At 44.2% G+C, this 19,170-nt stretch overlaps 1 non-coding gene across 1 annotated transcript; it reads right to left on the bottom strand.

Moving 5' to 3' along the window:
* Nucleotides 1–3,115: 3,115 nt before the first annotated feature.
* trnae-cuc (transfer RNA glutamic acid (anticodon CUC)) lies at nucleotides 3,116–3,187 on the bottom strand. The gene has a single exon. It is a non-coding gene; the product is annotated as a tRNA-Glu (tRNA).
* Nucleotides 3,188–19,170: the final 15,983 nt, after the last annotated feature.

Raw genomic sequence — 19,170 nt, 5'->3', positions numbered from 1 at the left:
CCAGTTGGACTACACACAAGGGTTCTGGAAGTGGTAAGTGACGAGATTCTGTAGGCACTCCTTCACGTATCATTATTTATATACAACAGCTCCATAGCAAAGAAAGCCCAGCAGCGTCTCTACGGTCTGCGAAGGCTGAGGAAAGTCCATTTCCCACACCCCCATCCTCATCACATTCTACAGGGGTTGTATTGAGAGCATCCTGAGCAGCTGCATCACTGGCTGGTTCGGAAACTGAACCAATAATGATTCCAAGGCCCTGCAGCGGATAGTGAGGTCAGCTGAGAAGATTATCGGGGTATCACTTCCCGCCATCACGGACATTTACAGTACACGCTGCATCCACAAAGGAAACAGCATTATGAAGGACCACAAGCACCGCTCCTACAAACTTTTCTCCCTCCAGCCGTCGGGGAAAAAGGTACCGGAGCATTCGGGCTCTCACGCCCAGACGATGTAACAGTTTCTTCCCCCCAAGCTATCAGACTCCTCAACACCCAGAGCCTGGACTGACACCTTACTGCCCTATTGCCTTGTTTATTATTTATTGTAATACCTGCACTGTTTTGTGTACTTCATGCAGTCCTGTGTCGGTCTGTACTCTAATGTAGTTTTATTATGTGTTGCTTTTTACGTAGTTTACTCTACTTTTTTGTACTGTGTTATGTAACACCATGGCCCTGAAAAAGTAGTCTCATTTTTACTATGTACTGTACCAGCAGTTATGGTCGAAATGACAGTAAAAGTGACTTGACTTGATATTCGAGAATAGATCCTGATGACTGGAGAATTATGTCTGTCACTCCACTCTGAAAGAAAGTTAGGCTGAAGAATGGACAATAAAAGAAAGGTAGCCCGACTTGAACGTGTTAGATAACTCAAAAGATTCCAAGCAGATTGAAGATCAAAGATAGTTGAGGAGAAAGGGAGGAGATTTGTCAAATAAATCATCGTGCGGTACGGTGATGCACCTTGGAAGAAAGGATAAAAAGTCTCTAAATGGGGAAGGTTTTCTGAAATCAGAGGTGCAAAGAGACCTTGTGCAATATTCCCTAAATGTTTACTTCCAGGCTTAGTCAGCGGTAAAGGAAGGCAAATGCAATTTTAACATTCGGTTCAGGAGGGGTAGAATATATAAGCAACAATGTAATGTTGACATATGTCCGTCATTATAAACCTGATTCTGATCCCGACCTTTATCCCCAACAATGGAAATCTCCTTCATTTATGATACTGACGGCAGTGTTATCGCTCCATATTCACGTTCTGACGTAACTGTGTTGGAACAAATTCCAAAGCTGTCGAATTATACTATTTGTATTGGAATGATGAATCACCTTTTCCAGTACCGAAAATAAGTACAACCATCACTTCAGTTGTAGTGCTACGGTGGGTGCAAAGAACATTAATGGAGCTGCGATGGCCGAGTGGTTAAGGCGTTGGACTTGAAATCCAATGGGGATTTTCCGCGCATTGTTCGAATCCTGTTCGCAGCGCTCACACTGCAGCGCCAGGGAATAGAAACCTCACTGCCAACAAAAATTTAACACCCTTGCTGCTGTCTGTGTTCAGTTGACAACTACGTACCAGCCGGCAGATTTATAGATTTTTACACTCATTGTGCAACTTTCATTTCTATTACGACTCTGACCAATCCCCCTCTGGGCAGCATAAACGCTTTGTAGTTTGCAGCTTCACCGACTTGTAAAACTAAAAGAATCAAATGCAGAGAACGGATATTTCAGCGTCAGTGTAAAGAAGTGGACTTCATCCTTTCACTGAAGTGGGCAGCACGGTCTCTGAACGTGAAAATCTTTCGCCGGTTTCATATCCCTCACTGTACAGACTCCCCATTGCTCTTTTGTCCAGCGAGCGACCCCGCCTATTGCCATAGACAAATCGGTTCGCTGACCTTCCGTCAAAATCACCATCGCCAGTTGCCACAGAGCGGTGTAATTGTCCGACATCAACAAATCTCGTCAAGTGACGTACAACCTACCTAGCTCCCATTCGTGTATGCAGATGTCAATCCAACGTGTTATCCAGTTGTGGAAAGGGTTTCATCAAGAGTTGTTCCCTCCCACAGACTCTGACTGCTTCTGCCTCCACAAAATCCCGTCAATACCGAGCAAAACTCAGTACAATGTCCCATTATATAACATTAATATCAATAGGCTTCTGAACGAAGCTGGGGGCGCTGTCAGCGCGTCGAAATAAAGGCGGGCGACAGAAGTTTACCTCCTCTCACCTGGGGAGACGGTAGAAGATTTGGTGGAGGTGACCGGCCGACTTTTGACCGGCAACTGCTGTATGGGGGGGAGGGAGAATTGAGAAAATGTCTGGGCCAGCCTGATCTTATTGAATGCCAAGGCTGGATAAAAAGGACTAGACACTTCCCTTCTTTCTGTTGTCTGTCTGTTTAAAGAAAAGGAATACACAGGCCTTTCTTGGGCCTGGATGCTCTCCCGTGGATATAATAGTTCGCAATCTATGGCATCAGTTTGCTTGAGGAATCATTTCCAAGGCTGAAACAGGCACGAGATTGATATCCATCTTTTGTTAATGATGCAGAATTGTACAATATATGTTTTGCGTACTGTCTGTCTTTTCTAGCCTGTAATGATGCTGCAAGTGTTTCATTGTACCTGTCCCTCACCGTCCCTGTGCACACGGCAATAAACCCGACTGGACCTGACAATACTCACTGAGATTTGAGCAGTGATGACCCCGGGCAGATGAGTCAAGGTGATGTCGGCAAACTGAGTGAGTAGGACCAGAGTCCAATATGGGAAATGTATGGTCACCCTCTTCTACAGAGAGACAGCGTCTCTGAGTGGATTGAGGTGCAGTGAGGAGTGAAGAAGATCAAACCTACATTGTATCGATTGCAAGTTATTGTCTGTAAGACCTCGCACAGTTATTTCCAGCTTTATTGAGACAGCACCTGCGATATTTTTCACAATGTCATGTTCTGCTCATATATTTTGTGGTTTTATGGTGCTGAATCAGGCGGATGAATGTTAAGCATAGACAGGAATCGGCTTGTTGTGGAAGCAAGTTAATACACAAAATAATTTAAAATAAACACATTAAATTACAGCAAGCAATATCTTAATTCCCTGACCGGGAATCGAACCCGGGCCGCGGCGGTGAGATCGCCGAATCCTAACCACTAGACCACCAGGGAAGCTGATAAAGTTCTGACTACAGTAGTAGACAACTACCAAACCAGCAAAATATGAAACAAAACCTATAGATGAATAATAATGAATAAATGTGATAAATATTGTCACGAATCTACTGCTCAGCACTTTGCGTACGGCGTGCTCACCCAATGCTTCAGGTTAAGAAACACTCTGGACTCTGAATGAATCAGTGGGAAACACTCGTTCTCCAGAGTCTTCATAAAAATGGTAACATTCAGATTCTCTTATGAGCCCTGAGTCATTTTTGTTTCTGTCTATCGCCTCGAAGCAAATCAGTACTCTGCCCTCCGATTCCCGCGACATTGTTGCCGATACATCTGGTGTCTTGTTCCTTACTCTCCGCCTTGGTGGAGGTAGGAGAAAGAAAACCAGACGTTCAGAATGCACGAAATATGGTCTGGGGGTGGAATAGTAAGCTTTTCCTGATCGTGCTCTAACAGTGGTCGAGTGTGCGGGAGCCCCTGGTACTGAGTATGACGTGCTGATGACAAATAAGCCTAGAATTCTTGAAACAAGCCTGATAGAAACCCGCAATGATTTGAAAGTCCTCAGGGTAGACAGTTCATTGTTTGCCGATCGCGGCACTCAGTACATGGTATGCTTGCTTAACGTCTGCTCTGGCGGGATGTGAAGTGCCGTCCGGATCAATGAGGAGAACCTCTCGGTAAGCAGCACCGACAGAACTCAATCATTGGATGTTGTGATTGGGAGAACAAGGGTGCGGCAAGACCGCTACGTACGGAGAGCATGAGGAGTTTGTCATGAAACAACACAGCCGTTCCACCCCCTCCCCCCGGACCACAATACCTTCTTATCTTCTCCGAACGGTGGATTGAGAAGCCTTCCGGCTGTTCCACCGAACTGAGCCATGTCTCCATGAAGCAGAGAGGACAGCAGCCCCTCATTTCCCTCCGAAACTGCAATGTTGCGCTGACGTAATGCATCTTGTTTTCAAATAATTGGCCTTTCGCGAAGAAGATGCCGGGTAAAGGATGTTTCATAACCCGTCGATTTAGTCTGGCTTGAGGTCTTCCGAACCGACCTCTTTTCCGGCAATGGTAATGGCTGACCTTCGCTGATCGCTGAAAGGTGCCGCACCTGCATTCCCGAGAGTCAAGTCCACCTGGTCCTTCAGCAGCTCGTTAAACGGCTGAGTAATTTAAACAGCTCAACAGTACGTTTCTTAAAGGGAAACTAGGGGTTTCAGATTGCAGCCACAGTGGTTCAGCTGAAATACATCTAGACATTTTGCGAGCTGTTGGCAATACGTCGCGTGCATCGCCAGTGCCATCGTGGATCTTTGGATTTATAAACAGATCTCAAAATCCCTAAAACCGTATCAATAATGTAGACATCCCGCTCTTAATAGAGCCTACAAAATGCATCACCTCGCACTTTATCTGTCTACTGTCTATCCCCCTCCCGCTTTCTACCGACACCAAACACCCGACTCCGATCTGTCTCCCCATCGATAATCTTTCACCAACCCCCGATCTCTCTACACCCGACTCCTCGACTTCCCCGGCCTCCCTCCCCATTGTCTTTCTCTACCCTCCTCTATCTCTCGCTACCTCACCTGCCTCTGTCACCGCTCTCTTTCTCCCCAGTCTCTATCTCTCGTCTCTCTGGCCAGAGTCGATTCCTTTCCCCGGTAATAACTTTCCTCTTCGTTGACTGTTCATTGAGTGTCATGAGTGAAGATGGCTTGTGAACCTACGTGCTTGTTTAGTTGAAATAATAAAAGTTACTTGTTCGCAAATACAGATTCTTCATTGTTCTTCATTGACTGTTCATTGAGTATCATGGAGTGAAGATGGCGTGTGAGTCTAGGTGCTTGTTTAGTTGAAATAATAAAAGTTACTTGTTCGCAAATACAGATTCTCTGTTCCTCACTGATCATTATTACTGGGGGTGACTCTTGTAACAGTGGCGTCCATCATTAAAGTTGCCCACCAACAGGACAAGCCCTCTACACAGTGTTACCATCGGGATGGAGATACAGAAGCCGGAAAGCTCAACGATTCAGTAACAGACAATTCCCCTCCGCTACCTGCAACTCATGTTTTTTTTTTTAACCTCTACATTTATTTATGCTCTGTTTCATTGCACTGCTACAGTAAAGTTAACAAATTTCACCACACACCCCGATGATATTAAATCTGGTTCTGATTCTGATTCAGATGAAGGGGCTTGCGTTAGTTTGAACGTAAATTAGTTGAAAAGCTGTCAGAACCTCTTGAGACGATGGGCTGTACTGAGCTGTAATATTCTATGTTCTGTGCTCTATCTCGGTACAGTGTCTCACTATTTAAGTCCAATCGATTAATTATTTAAAGCTACTGCGCCTTCCTTTTCCAGATTACTCTAAATGCGTCTGATAGTAGTGCAGGAGAACTTAAAAACAAGAGGCCATAAATGTGAGTGCCGACCGCAGGATGATATCGACAGTTTTGCTTGGAAAGGGCTCGTCAAGAATTACGAAATGAGGTGTCGAGACTACCCTGGTCATGGGGTATGACAAGAAGTATCTGGATAAACGGGAACATTAACGATAGTCATTATGGGCCAGTACGTAGGAGGTCATGTCTAACCAATCTCACAGAGCTTTGCAAGGTAGTTACCGGGAATGGTGTGGAAGGCAAGGCAGTGGATGCCGTCTAACAGTGACTTCAGCCAAGAATTTCTCAGGGTTCCGTAAGGGATGATGTTCGAGGAGGTTCAGTCGCTAGGCTTTCACAATGAGGTAGTAAATTGGATTCGCCATCGGGTACGTTGCGGAAGCTAGAGTGTGGTAATGGATGGTTGTCTCTCTGACTGGGGACCTGTGATGAGTGGAGTGTCCCAGGGATCGTCGCTGTGCCTGTTGTTGTTTGTCATCTATATCAATGATCTGGATAATAATGTCGGTAACTGGATCAGTAGATTCGCCGATGACAACAACATAGTGGGTGTAGTCCACAGCGAGGAAGAGTACAGGAGCATGAAGCGGGATCTGGCCCAGCTGGAAAAATGGCTGAAAAATAGCGGATCGGAGTTAACGCAAACAAGCGTTGGATTTTGCACTTTGGAAGGACCAGCCAGGGTTGGTCTGACACAATGAGAAATAGGGCACTGAAGAGTACGATAGAACAAACGAATCTGGGAATGCAGGTCCATAATTCAATGAAAGTTCCGGCACAGTTAGACAGGGTCGTAAAAACCGCTTTTCGCACATTGGCCTCCCTGGACCAAAGTACTGAGTACAGGAGTTGGGACGTTACGTTGCTGTGGTTTCAGGCTTTATTGGGGCCCAATTTGGAATATTGTGTGCGGTTGGACTCAACTAACTGCAGGGAACATGCAAATAAGTTTGAAAGAATGCAGAAAGAATTATTGCACGGCTATTGCCGGGACTGAAAGTTTTGAATTAAAAGGAAAGTTTACATAAGTTAGCACTTTATTCCCGAGCAGGTAGAAGACTGAGGGGAGATTTGATAGAGGTATACAACATTATGACGTGTATAGAAAGTGTATATTCTCCAATAGCCTGCGATGGTTTTGAAGGAAGACAAGAATTTGCTTTGCCTTCGCTGTGTTTTTAGTTTGTGCAGTTTTGAATGTTTCATTTATTATTGATTTCGGAGGGAGACACAGATTCCACACCGGCCATGTGGATTCAGGGTTAAATGGATCGAAATGTGAGCGTATCTACACCCGAAACGATAGAACTACGATTCACAGGTAAGTTGGCATTAGGATAAATTTTTGTGTACTTAATTTGGGAAATTGGAATTGGCATTTTGGAAGGCAGGTTCTTTTAATAAGCAGCAGGAGCTGCTGCTGAAAACACTGTGAAATGCAGGTTTTAATTTGTAGGGTTCCATTCGAAAAGATTGTTTTGAAGTCATTGTAGCATTTGCCCTGTAATAAGTAAATGACATGTCAGTTCAGAAAACGCTCTGGTGCAGTCAGTCCCTCAGCGGTTTGTTTATGTCGTCAGAATTAATTCCATAAATTATCCAGGTGCTGCTGTGTGATCAGATTAAATCGATAATTTCCCTCAGCCCTATTTCTTGCAGCACTGCAACTGCAGACTCGCAATAGAGTTGTAAATTGTACCGAAGTTTCGACTTTCCATGCGGAACACGGCTGTCCTTTGTCTTCCAGCCAGAATTCACTCTGTCTACCACATCATCCGCCTTCTGTTAGGAAGCCAACTCTGAATCAACGCAGCCAGGTTTCCCTGGATCCCATGCCTCCTGACTTTCTGAATGAATCTACTGTGGGGAACTGATCAAATGCCCGACCAAGATTAATGCACCCTTATCGACTTCCCTGATTCTTCTGTTTGTCTCAGTTTCACTTTTTCAAATAATCCAATCTGACCCATAAAGGACAACATGACATGTTTTCTCTCCGTAGCAAGACTACGTTTCTCCAAATACTCATAAGTTCCTTCTGCAATAATCCTCTCCAGTAGTTTACCCACTACTGATGTAAGACTCCCTGCTCTATAATTCGAAAAACTATCCCCATTATCTTTTGTCAACAAATGAATAACATTTTCCACCCTCCAATCATCTAGTTCTACTTCTGTGGCCAGCGAAGACACAAATATCCTGTCCAAAAGTTCAGCAATATCTGAACTCGCCTTCCAAAATTACCTGGACTATGTCTCTTCCGGTATCGGGGAATCATCTATTCCAAAGACTATATCCCTCCCGGCATTGGGGAATCATCTATTACAAAATCTATATCCCTTCTGGCACCGTGGGATCATCGGTCATAAAGCGCATCCTCTTTTCAGCGTCGGCATGTTCGAGCATATCTGCCTTTTGACGCTGTGTTCACATTGATCAATCTATTCAGTGAGGAGCTTCACCGCCTCCTTGGACTCCAGACACAAGTTTTCCTCTTTTACCTCTGATCTGCACACACTCTCCCCAGTCCCCTCCTGTTCTTCACAGTGCAACTTGTCAACGATTTCTCAGATCCCCCTATCAATCTTTTTAAGTCCATTCTTAAATTCCTTCTTGTCTGCATTGTGATTTGCTATAGGTTTACCTGATCCTTTCTTCCTGTTCTGTAAGTATCGTTCTTTCTTCATCTTGACGTGTTGTTCCAACTTTCTTGTCTCCCAGGGTTACTTTACATTGTCATCCTTTCCCTGCGTCACTGAGACAAGCCTATATTGAACCCCATGTACGTGCTCCCTGAACAATCCCCACATATCTGTTGCGCAATCCCCCGAGTGCATCATTTCCCAATGTACCTTCCAAAACTCCTGCCAGGTAGCACCATAATTCCCAGACCCTCATTTGAACACATTTCATACTCTCTGGTCCTATCCCTGGACAAGGTAAAAAGAGGGGAGTTCTGTCCTATTGTTCTGAAATGCTGACCCACCGAGAGATCTGTCACCTGACCCATTTCCTTTTCTAATATTAGATCCAGTACGCACTGCTCGATAATGCGCCTGTCGACATAGTGACATGAATCCTTTCTGGACACAACTGAGAAATTATGCCATAATTAAACCTTTTACCCTGGGGAGATGCCAAAGAATATTGTGGAAGTTTCAGTTACCCATGTCAATAAAATGGCAAATGTCCAAGTCCCGCTTCCCGATCGGTTCCTCACTGTTCCCGTTGCAGGGACGGCTGTATACAATATTCCAAATGGGGTTATCATGTTTCTGTATTCGTCTCACAGTCTATCAGTAAACGAACGCTCCACGTTGTCCTCCCTTTCTGCAGCTGCGATACTGTCCCTGGTTTCCCATCGCGCTCACTTTACACTCTGTTACCCGACCCTGTCCATTTTGAAACATCTAAAACACGGTAATTCCTGAAGCCATCACTGCCCTTGTGACAGTCGAGTGTCTGTGATAGTTCGGAACATACTTCAACCAGTGTAACAATCACGCCAGCAGCATTGAACGTTTGTATTGCTACCTACCTGAACTGTATGAAGTCAGCAATCTTCCGCCAATTCTGCAATTCCCGGATGACCAGGGCTATGAATGTTTGAATTCACGACTATTTTTTTTGCCAAACCTGTTCATTGTAAAACGGCTTTATTTGAAAACTCCGCTGAATTGTCATTAGACGCGGGAGTTATCTACACAGATGGCCATTTAATGTAAACACATACTTCATTCCATTCCTCAGCTCTTCTCTGAATTTCCTCTGTGTCAGTGTATAGATACAAGTATTGGTGCACATGCTGAGTACTTGCATCATGAACCCAAATTGCTGTAGGATGTATATCGGGGAACTCAAATATCTATCCTCGTAAAAATAGTTTTGCGCTTGCCATTTTAGAAAACGGGCTTCATGGGGAATCCAAAATGATATGAAATTAGCTGATATAGAAAACAACAAAATCATCGATTTTCTGCGTTTTTGCACCTCGGCATCTTTCTGATCGTCGCCGCTGTGCCGAAGCCTTCTGCGGACTCTATTTGCCACATCGATATGTCTTACGGTTAACCCGTTAAACACCAGGATTAATCCGATTGGTATCAATGGTGTTAAAATGCTCTGCAGTAATGAATATCCTCTCCACACGGGTGAAGTGGCGTATTCATATGTGCCGGTGCACCGCCACGGCGTGTTGTCAATGATGACGTAAGGTTCAATGGCAAAGTAAAACGGGGCACATCTCCCGCAGCTCGGTATAATCACGGTTACCATAACCACCGTTGCTGTTCTCTCGGTGCAGTATCGCTCCCGCAGCTTTCGGCAACATATTGCGATGAAGCGATCGAAGGTAAAACTGACCGTGAACCAGACAGAACAGTCCCTCGTTACTTGGACAAATACAAGTGTCAGTGCGCATACAGGAGTGAGTAGCAGGGATCTGGAATAAATGTAGATATTGTTGGTCTGTTCCAATAAAGCACCAACGATAACCACCATCAGATCCGCTGTTGCCATTCCAACCAGGTAACGGGTGATGCATTTGGAGAGTCCGCATTTTCCCCGAGATAGGATCACAATCGCCGTTAAATTAACTGCAAGAAATTTGGAAACAAAATAGAAATATGGTCAATTCCCTGAATGCCCCCATTCTACCGATGTTATGGAGTGTATGGTCTGTTTGGAAGTGGAAAGCGGGAGTCCAGTGTGTGCGGTCTCCGTCGCTGCACTCCGGCTGGACAGTTTAGAGCAAAGAATCTACGTTCCACGGACCGGTGAATGGAAGATCGTGAAGAACATCATTTCCATTATTCGGCGTGAAACAGTTGAAGGGATTGTTTACTGCGGTGACAAAATGGAATTAAAAGATAGAAAAACAATTTATCATTTACTAATTTATATAAGAACAGATCGACGTGTCGAAAATAGACTGGAACGTAATTTATATAAGCTGCCACGTTGTTATAAGGTCGAAGTGTCTGCACTGATAGAGACTCCAACCTAGAAAAGCAGAGACCAGCATAACTTCAGAAAGCCTAGCGAGGGGAAATAATGAAACCCTGTCAATATCGGCACATACGTATTTGACAAAAGAATAATCACTTCGATCAAAGTATGAAAATCAAAATAAAACAATCAGATGCCTGAATCCTCCATTCGGGAAACACGTTTCCGCCGACTGTAGCATCTGTGCTCAGTAACAGTGCGGATACCGCAGCAGAGTAACGACGGCACCATACATCAAGTAACCGGTTCCGGCATCTTACCGGGGACACCAACCGCTACAATTGTGGGATAGAAAATGGCCGCGATGTAGTAAATCGCCGCATATCCCATATTCCGTCAGAAGCAGCGTTCAGTTGTACGGAACGTTTCAGCTGCTCAGATGGACTGGTGATCGGTTTAGCAGACTTTTATTGAGGTGAGAGCAATTCCACTGAGGCAATTAGCGTGGCGATCACGTCAGGGACATTAGTGACAACCAAATGTACAAACACTTACATTAAACTATTTTTACTCACCGTTCCCGTGTTAAGGATTTGACTCCTCCTGGGATATTGCAATCAATTTACTCTAAAACAACATATGATGCGAATTTTCCATGATACCTGGCTTCAGCTATTCAAATAGGATATGCTTTTATATCTGTGTTGCTTTTAACGTAGGCATTTATCTTAAAGTCTATTTATATTGTAACATTTGACGGAGCACATTCGCTTCTGAAATTGAGGGAAGGAGTTTGCTCTGGGAGGGTAAATGGAGAACACTTCTTTATTAAAGGGGAACAGTTGTTCATCTTTTCGTTCGTTCTTTTCAGTCATTCCGGACGGTTTGAGTGATGGAAATCACAGTGGCAGCTGACATGTGTTACAATAAAATACACTGCACATATTCCTCCAAACACTTTAAAAGATCCACAGGGATATTCCAGAGACTTCTGAGCAAAAAGGGAGCGTGTCTTCAGGAAATTAGCGAGGGCTGTGGACAGTTTGAAGAGCAGGTTTTCCAGCGCACAAATTTTGGCAGGAACCTGACCTCTGCCTGTGAATGACTTGACACCCCACACCCGTGACGTGCTATGCAGTATATTTCACTTTAAAGTTAATCTCAAACCAGCCATAATTCTGCCACTATTTCTCCATCCATTCGGTCTTTGAACAAAAGTAGCAAGTGAAATCAGCAAACTATCTGCAGGTTCCCAGGTTGTTCTATTACTTGTAACGAAGTTATATTTTTCCCCCCTGATTCACTGTCAGGTATATTGCCTTTCGAGCGTCACTATGAGTATGTGCAGAACAGCGGATGTGGTCAAGCTCACCTGACAATCACACTTTCTTCTGCTCCTGCAGTACACCGCTCCGTGCCGATTGTGATTCTCGTTCCGATATGCACGGCTTGTTGGAGAAAGTCTCATCTCTCTGTTTCCATTGTGGAACTCGTACTAATGTGCGGCCGTCGGTTGACTGGAGAAAGTATCATCTCTGCCTTCAAATTCATCCTTCCAACGTGAATCAGTCTGTAACGTTCCGGGTTGAACACCAACTGTAACTTATCAGCGCTGCTCTGCGTCCTGTCACTGTCCCGTTGTAAACTCTGACTATCTTCTGTACTATCCATAATTCCACCAACTTCCACATCATTGCAAATGCAATAACTCACCGTTCCACTTCCTTGGTCACATCATTTTAAAAGCACAGAAATCCGGGGGTCTCAGAACAGATCTCTGCAGGATACTGCTGGCACCAGCATCCGGGGAGAAAACGCTCGATCCACAACTATCCTCTACCTTCTTGGGCGTCAGTCCTGAATCCAGAAGCCAACTTTGCAAAGATGCCAAGCCTTCCGAAAGGACCTACCATGGTTAACAGAAGGATGACCGTCACATCCTCACAGAATTAAACGAGGCTCGTGAGACATGATCTGCCCCTCAGAAAGCCATACTGATTCCCCCAAATCAGTTAATGCTTCTCCAAATTTTCGTAAATCCTGTTTCTCAGAATGTTCTCCAATAATCTGCCCATCACTGAAGTAGCTCTCCCCGCAAGAATTCCCTCTCACTGGTGAATACTTAATTAAAGTCTTCATTCAGGACTTGCCCTTCTGCCCCCGACTTCAGGGGCTTGTTTCATCTTCAATCCCCGACAGGTCCTATACTCATTCCAGTCATCTTTTTCTTCACATGCATCTAAAATGGCTTGGGGCCTTCCTTAAGTTACTGCAGAGCTTCTGTAGACGTTTCTAATTATCATAATTCCATTCTTCAGTTTGTCCCCGGCTACTTTGTAAATCTACAGTCATGTCTGATCCTTGCTTTCTAATACTGAGAGCTTCCTAAAGCTTCTTTCTTCATCTTGACCAGATGTTTCACATCTCCTGACAACCATGCTTCTTTCACCCTACAGTACTTTCCCTGCCTGAATGAGGCAAACCTATCCAGAACCCCATGGAAGTGCAGCCTAAAAAACACTGACATTTCCCAGGACATATCCATTCCTGATTTATGCTTCGATGTTCCAGTTTAATATCATCATAATTCCAATTGCACAGTTAATTACATTGGGAAATGACACTTTTCGAACTGACATGGGGCCGTGAGACTGGAGCGGGTAGAGGGATTAACTTGAAACCTGACACGGGGCAGTGTGCAGAGCGTGGGGCAATGCGATCGGCATGGGGAATGACTCGAGATTGTGGGGTCACAGCGGGGCATTGAGATGACTTGGTGACGAACGCGGACCTGTCTGATTAGTGTATGTAACCCTTTTTACGAAATGACGGTGCTGGACCCCATATAATTTGCCTATCGACACAACCGATCCACAGACGGCGCAATAGCCACTGCTCTACACACCGTCCTTACACATCTGGAGAAGAAGAATGCATATGTAGGAATGCTGGTCCTGGACTACGGTTCAGTATCCAACACCATAATCCCCTCCAGGCTCAACAGGAAGCTCAGAGTTCTCGTCCTTGACCCTACCTCTCAGATGGCCAGCAGGTAATGAGAGTGGGCTCCCACACCTCCACCTTTCTGATTCATCACAGGAGCCCCTCAGGGCCATGTACTGAGTCCCCTCCTTTACTCCCTGTATACCCTTTACTGTATCGCCACCCACAGCTCCAATCTGTTAATTAAGTTTGCCGACGACATTACATTTATTGGCCTAATATTAAAAAAAATAACGAAGTGGCCTACGGGGAAGAAGTTATTTCTCTGACACAATGGTGTCAAGTAAACAACCTTTCCCTCAGTGTCGCAAAAGCGAAGGAGACGGTTGTGGATTTCAGGAGGAATGAAGATGGGCTAACCCCTATTGACATCAATGGATCTGGGGTTGAGAGGATAAACAGCTTTAAGTTCCTGCCATCCACATCACCGAGGACCTCACTTGGTCTGTACATACCAGCCGTGAACTGACAACTCACCTAGCGAATGTAAGCTGTTTTGGGCGGCTGATGTTAGGAAAAATGGACTAACATTTGAGCGAGTTTAACAGAGGTTTATGAAAGTGATTCCAGAATTGAGTACCTTGTCATATGAAGAGTATTTGATGGGTGATACAATTTAAACCTATCGAATGTCCTCGATGGGCTGAATGTGGGGGGGGGGGGGGGTCTGTGTTCTATGGTGGGAGAGTCTGGGACCAGTGGAGACTATTTCTAATTAGGGGGTCGCCCATTTGCAACATTGATGAGTTTAGCCAGAGAGTGGAAAATCTGTGAAATTCGTCGCCACAGGCAGCTGTAGAGGCCAAGACTTTGTGCTTATTTAAGACAGAGGTTGATAGATTCTTGAGTTATCAGGACATGACGGGATACAGGGAGAAAGACGGAGATTGGGTCTGAGGGGAACATTGGACCAGCCATGATGAAATGGCGGAGCAGACTCGATAACCTAACTCTGCTCCCACGTCTTTAGTCTTATGTTTAATATCCCTCTCTAAGTTGCATTGTATTTGGCTGATCTGGTTCATACACTACCAGCTCGATTGCAACTGTCAAAACTTTGCTCTGCACTGATCCTGACTAAAGTTCATGTTTATATCTTTAGAATATAGTTCAACTATTTAATTAATTCTTCTACCTTTAATGATGAAGGAGCTATCGACTCCTACACAGGGTTTGTCAACCTCTAAAAATTATTATGATATTTTACTTGTTTCTTAGCTCGAGCTGGTATAACCTGAGGTACAGCGGTCGCGAAACACTCATTTCTCAATTTGTTGGGAAATTATGTGCTCAAATCGCTGGGATGTCTTCTATGGACGGACATGAGTGGTTGACTTGATCTTCCATAGAGACCATTTCTTCATTTTTCTGGATTGTGCTCTCATTTAAGTGTAGTGGTGTGAATTTTGTTTTAGTTTTACACATGCCGGCATGCAGTGCTTTATTCTGGTTTCGTTAAGAAAAACGTATCTTGAGGAGATTTTTTTTTAAATTTACAACACTCCCCTTCTCCAAGTTTCACCGGTGAAGTACCTCCATGTTATTCTTCCTCCACTGCCCCCTACAGTACTTACTCTGACTTATCATCTTCCTTTAAAAAAAAAACAATAATTCAAGAGTATCGTGGACAGAAGTGAGTATAGATGCCATTACTAATGAGGAAATGTGCTTTGGTAGCTGGAACAACAGGAGGTAGATAAGACATCTGGACAAGATTATGTACACCCCAGGGTACAGCAAGAGGTAGCTGAAGAGTTTGTGAAGGTATTAGAGTCATGGAAAGTTAAAACGCTGGAAAATGCCATTCGGCCAGTCTAGTCTGTGTCAAGCCATTAATCTGCCTCGTTCAAGCAAATTCTAACGGGACAATAGTCATCCATTCCCTCCCATCCATATACCCATCGGAACTTCTCTGAAATGTTGAAAATCGACCCTGCCACTTGCTCTGGCGGCACATTTCATATTCTCACCACCTCTCAGTGAAGACGTTCCCCCTCATAAACAATGAGTAATCATCTTTCAAGGTTGTCTTGATTTTGGAATGTTTCTGCCAAACTAGGAAGTTGCAAATGTCACCCCACTCTTTAAGAAGGAAGGGAGGCAGAAGAAAGGAAATTGTAGAACAGATAGTCTAACTTCAGTGGTTGGATTACGTTAAGGCTGATTTTTCGGGGTACATTGTGCATGCTAAAATAGGCCAAATTCAGCACGGTTTTCAATAGACAATAGGTGCAGAAGTAGACCATTCGGCCCCTCGAGTCTGCACCGCCATTCTGAGATCATGGCTGATCATTCACTGTCAATACCCAGTCCCTGCCTTGTCCCCATATCCCTTGATTCCCCTATCCATCAGATATCTATCCAGCTCCTTCCTGAAAGCATCCAGAGAATTGGCCTCCACCGTCTTCCGAGGCAGTGCATTCCACACCTCTACAACTCTCTGGGAGAAGAAGCTCTTCCTCAACTCTGTTTTAAATAACTGACCTCTTATTCTCAATCCATGCCCTCTGGTACTGGACTTTCCCAACATCTGGAACATATATCCTGCCTCAATCCTATCAAATCCTTTAATTATCTTAAACTTTTCAATCAGATCCCCTCTCAATCTCCTCAATTCCAGCGTGTACAAGCCCAATCTCTCCAATCTCTCTGCGGAAGACAGCCCTGCCATCCCAGGAATCAACCTAGTGAATCTACGCTGCACTTCCTCAATTGCCAGAATGTCCTTCCTTAAACCTGGAGACCAAAACTGTACACAGTATTCCAGGTGTGGTCTCACCAGGGCCCTGTAAAAATGCAAAAGAACATCCTTGCTCTTGTATTAAATTCCCCTTGTAACAAAGGCCAACATTCCATTTGCCCTCTTCACTGCCTGTTGCACTTGCTCATTCACCTTCATTGACTGGTGAACTAGGACTCCTAGGTCTCTTTGCATTTCTCCCTTACCTAACTCGACACCGTTCAGACAATACTCTGCCCTCAGGTATATATTGCCTGAGAAATCTCTTGGAATTCTTTGACAAAATAACAAGCAGAATAGACAAAGGAGAGGCAGTTGTTGTTTTTCTCTTGGATTTTCAGATGGTTTTTAACGTCTTGCCGCACATGAGTCTGCCAAACAAGATCACATCTCAAGGTATTATAGGAAAGATGCTGGCACGTATCGAAGATTGGTTTACTGGAATCACCCAAAGAGTTAGAAGTGTGCTGAGAAGTGGCAGATGGTGTTCAACACGGAAAAGTGTAAGGTGGCACACTTTGGAAAGACAACCTAAAAAGCAGAATACAAAGTAAATGTCAGGAAATTTGGCAGTGTGGGGGACCAGAGCGATCTGGGGTTACAATTTAAGGTGTTCGGCAGGGTTTAAGGTTCGGCACAACATTGTGGGCTGAAGGGCCTGTACTGTGATGTGCTATTCTATGTTCTAAAACCAGACTCCAGTTTGTTCTATTTCTGATAGTTCGTTTAACCTGTTACGCGATACGTAACAAAATTGGGGACTCGTCTGGGAAATAACAAAATTGGTGGTAGCCATTTTAAATTTGTTGTGGGCTTAATTGAGTGATTAGTGGTTGATCTTATAGTAGAATAACTCTTTTATTAACTTGAGTGGAAAATCAGCACCAATGAAGATTGAGGTTGGTCGGTTTCTGTGGAACCATCCCCTGAAGTATGAGATGATGCGAAGAGGGATTTGCTGTTGGGAATTACTCATAAGTTAAAACCTAAGGTGAGCACTGGAATTAGGATTTCGATAATACAGCCGTTAATAGCACAGCATTATATATGCAAGGGGACCTTTCAAGAGGATGTGTGGGAAATGTTGTTGAAAGTAAACCTACTGAGGCTGAGGTTCAGATTCGGTTAGAAAAATTAATGGGATGATGAGAAAGTGGCTGAGAGTCAGCAGGCGAGTTTGCTTTAACCCATGAGGTTAAGTTTTCCCTGAATGAGAGCCTCAAAAAGAGTAGCTGGGTTAATCAGGGTGAACTGGAATTTGAAATTGGGACTAGTAATGAAAGCGTAGAAGAGGAGGTTGGCTCGATTGCCTGTGTTCAGGTTGTTAAAGCACCTGTGAATTCACAGGGTACTGAAACTTGTGTTGAAACTCAGTTAAGGTCTGAGGTGTTTGACCCGGTTGAAAAGGAATGCAGTTCTTTTGTGTCAGATGGACTTGGTTCAGTGAATAATGGGTTAGCCTTGGTAGCAATGGAAATTGAGGATTCTCAGTCACTTGAGTAGACAGTGATCTAAAAGTTTGTGATGAGATGAACACTGGTGAGGTGAATGTTATTGAAGATATTGAGAAGGGTGCTGTCTCTGGACTTTTGAACAAAGTAACTGTGAAGTCTGGATTGGTTTCAGGACCTTTGACCTTGCTGACAGAACCAGTTCTCTCAGATGCGGAGACAGTACACGATGATTTGATTAGCTATATTTTGGAATTTAACGATAAATACCTTGGTGATGTTGTTCAAGTTTGTGAATTGGAGACACAGGGTCCGGAGACTTCTCAAAACAAAGGGAAGTGTTGTTTTGACCAAGAGAGGCCATCCGCAGGTGTTCTTATGGAAACATATAGAACTAAAGATCTTGGAGGTGGAATTAATGACTTGTTTGGAATAAAGGACTTCTTTGGAAGTTCAGCGAATGGGCTTAGTTTCGAAAACATAAGTGAGGAGTTAGCTCCTGTGCAGGATAAAGTTCAGGCCGTCCTTGAAAGCGCTGTTGGAGCTGATCACGTGATGGTTAATTGTTCTGTGGTGAACTGGAAAAGAGAAAATGTGAGATCAAACGCCAGTTTGAAGATAACAGGATTTGGTTTTGCGGGAATTTGGTTTTGTAACAAAGTATGTGAAAGGTGAAGACAATAACATGGTGGATTGATTGTCTGGATGTTAAGTTTAAGAACGATATAGAAGCTAGTATTTTTATACGCTTCTGTAGTGTGCTACATGTTAATCAGGTAAGCATTGCTTTATACTCTGTAATCTACAGTTAGACAAAAAATTTTGCTCCATGTTCAAACTTTTTTCCCCAATAGTAGGGAGATGTGACGGGATCCTAAGCTTTATTCAATATGAAATGTGCCTTTAAAAGAGAGAGAGTGTGGATGTACACTGATTCAGGGAGAGAAAGAGCACCGAACAGCTCGTGAGTCTCCATGGTTACGGAAGGGCGGGGCTATATAATGGACAGATAGCGTTCAGCATGTTTGGGATACGTACAAGATCAGCTGACTTTTCACACAGACAGACGGAAGACAAGGACAGAAATACAGAAGAAATAGACACTGGTTAAGCTTTCACTGCAACCTAAAGTGTGGGTTTTGCTCGCAGTGTGGAAAAGGAGTGACCGGTGGATAGCTCTCGGTGTGTTTAACCCTGGACTGTGCTGATAGCTTTACCGCGAGAAAACGGTACCCTTTTGTGTGATCACAGTCGGTCACCTTAACAGGACTTCGGAGGACAAGGGTAAGTTCGACGGCATCGGCTTACTTGGAAAACAAATCACCTCTCTCTCGCTCTCCCTCCTCAATTCAACTCAACTTAATGTCAAGAGCTGAACTGACGTCATTCCTGTACCATCGTAAGACTGTATCATTTACCACCTA

The sequence above is a fragment of the Hypanus sabinus genome, unplaced genomic scaffold (assembly GCF_030144855.1).
Source record: "Hypanus sabinus isolate sHypSab1 unplaced genomic scaffold, sHypSab1.hap1 scaffold_1511, whole genome shotgun sequence".
In the NCBI taxonomy this organism is placed as follows: Eukaryota; Metazoa; Chordata; class Chondrichthyes; order Myliobatiformes; family Dasyatidae; genus Hypanus; species Hypanus sabinus.
Note: the sequence above shows the minus strand (reverse complement) of the source record. Positions and strands in the feature narration are given on the sequence as shown.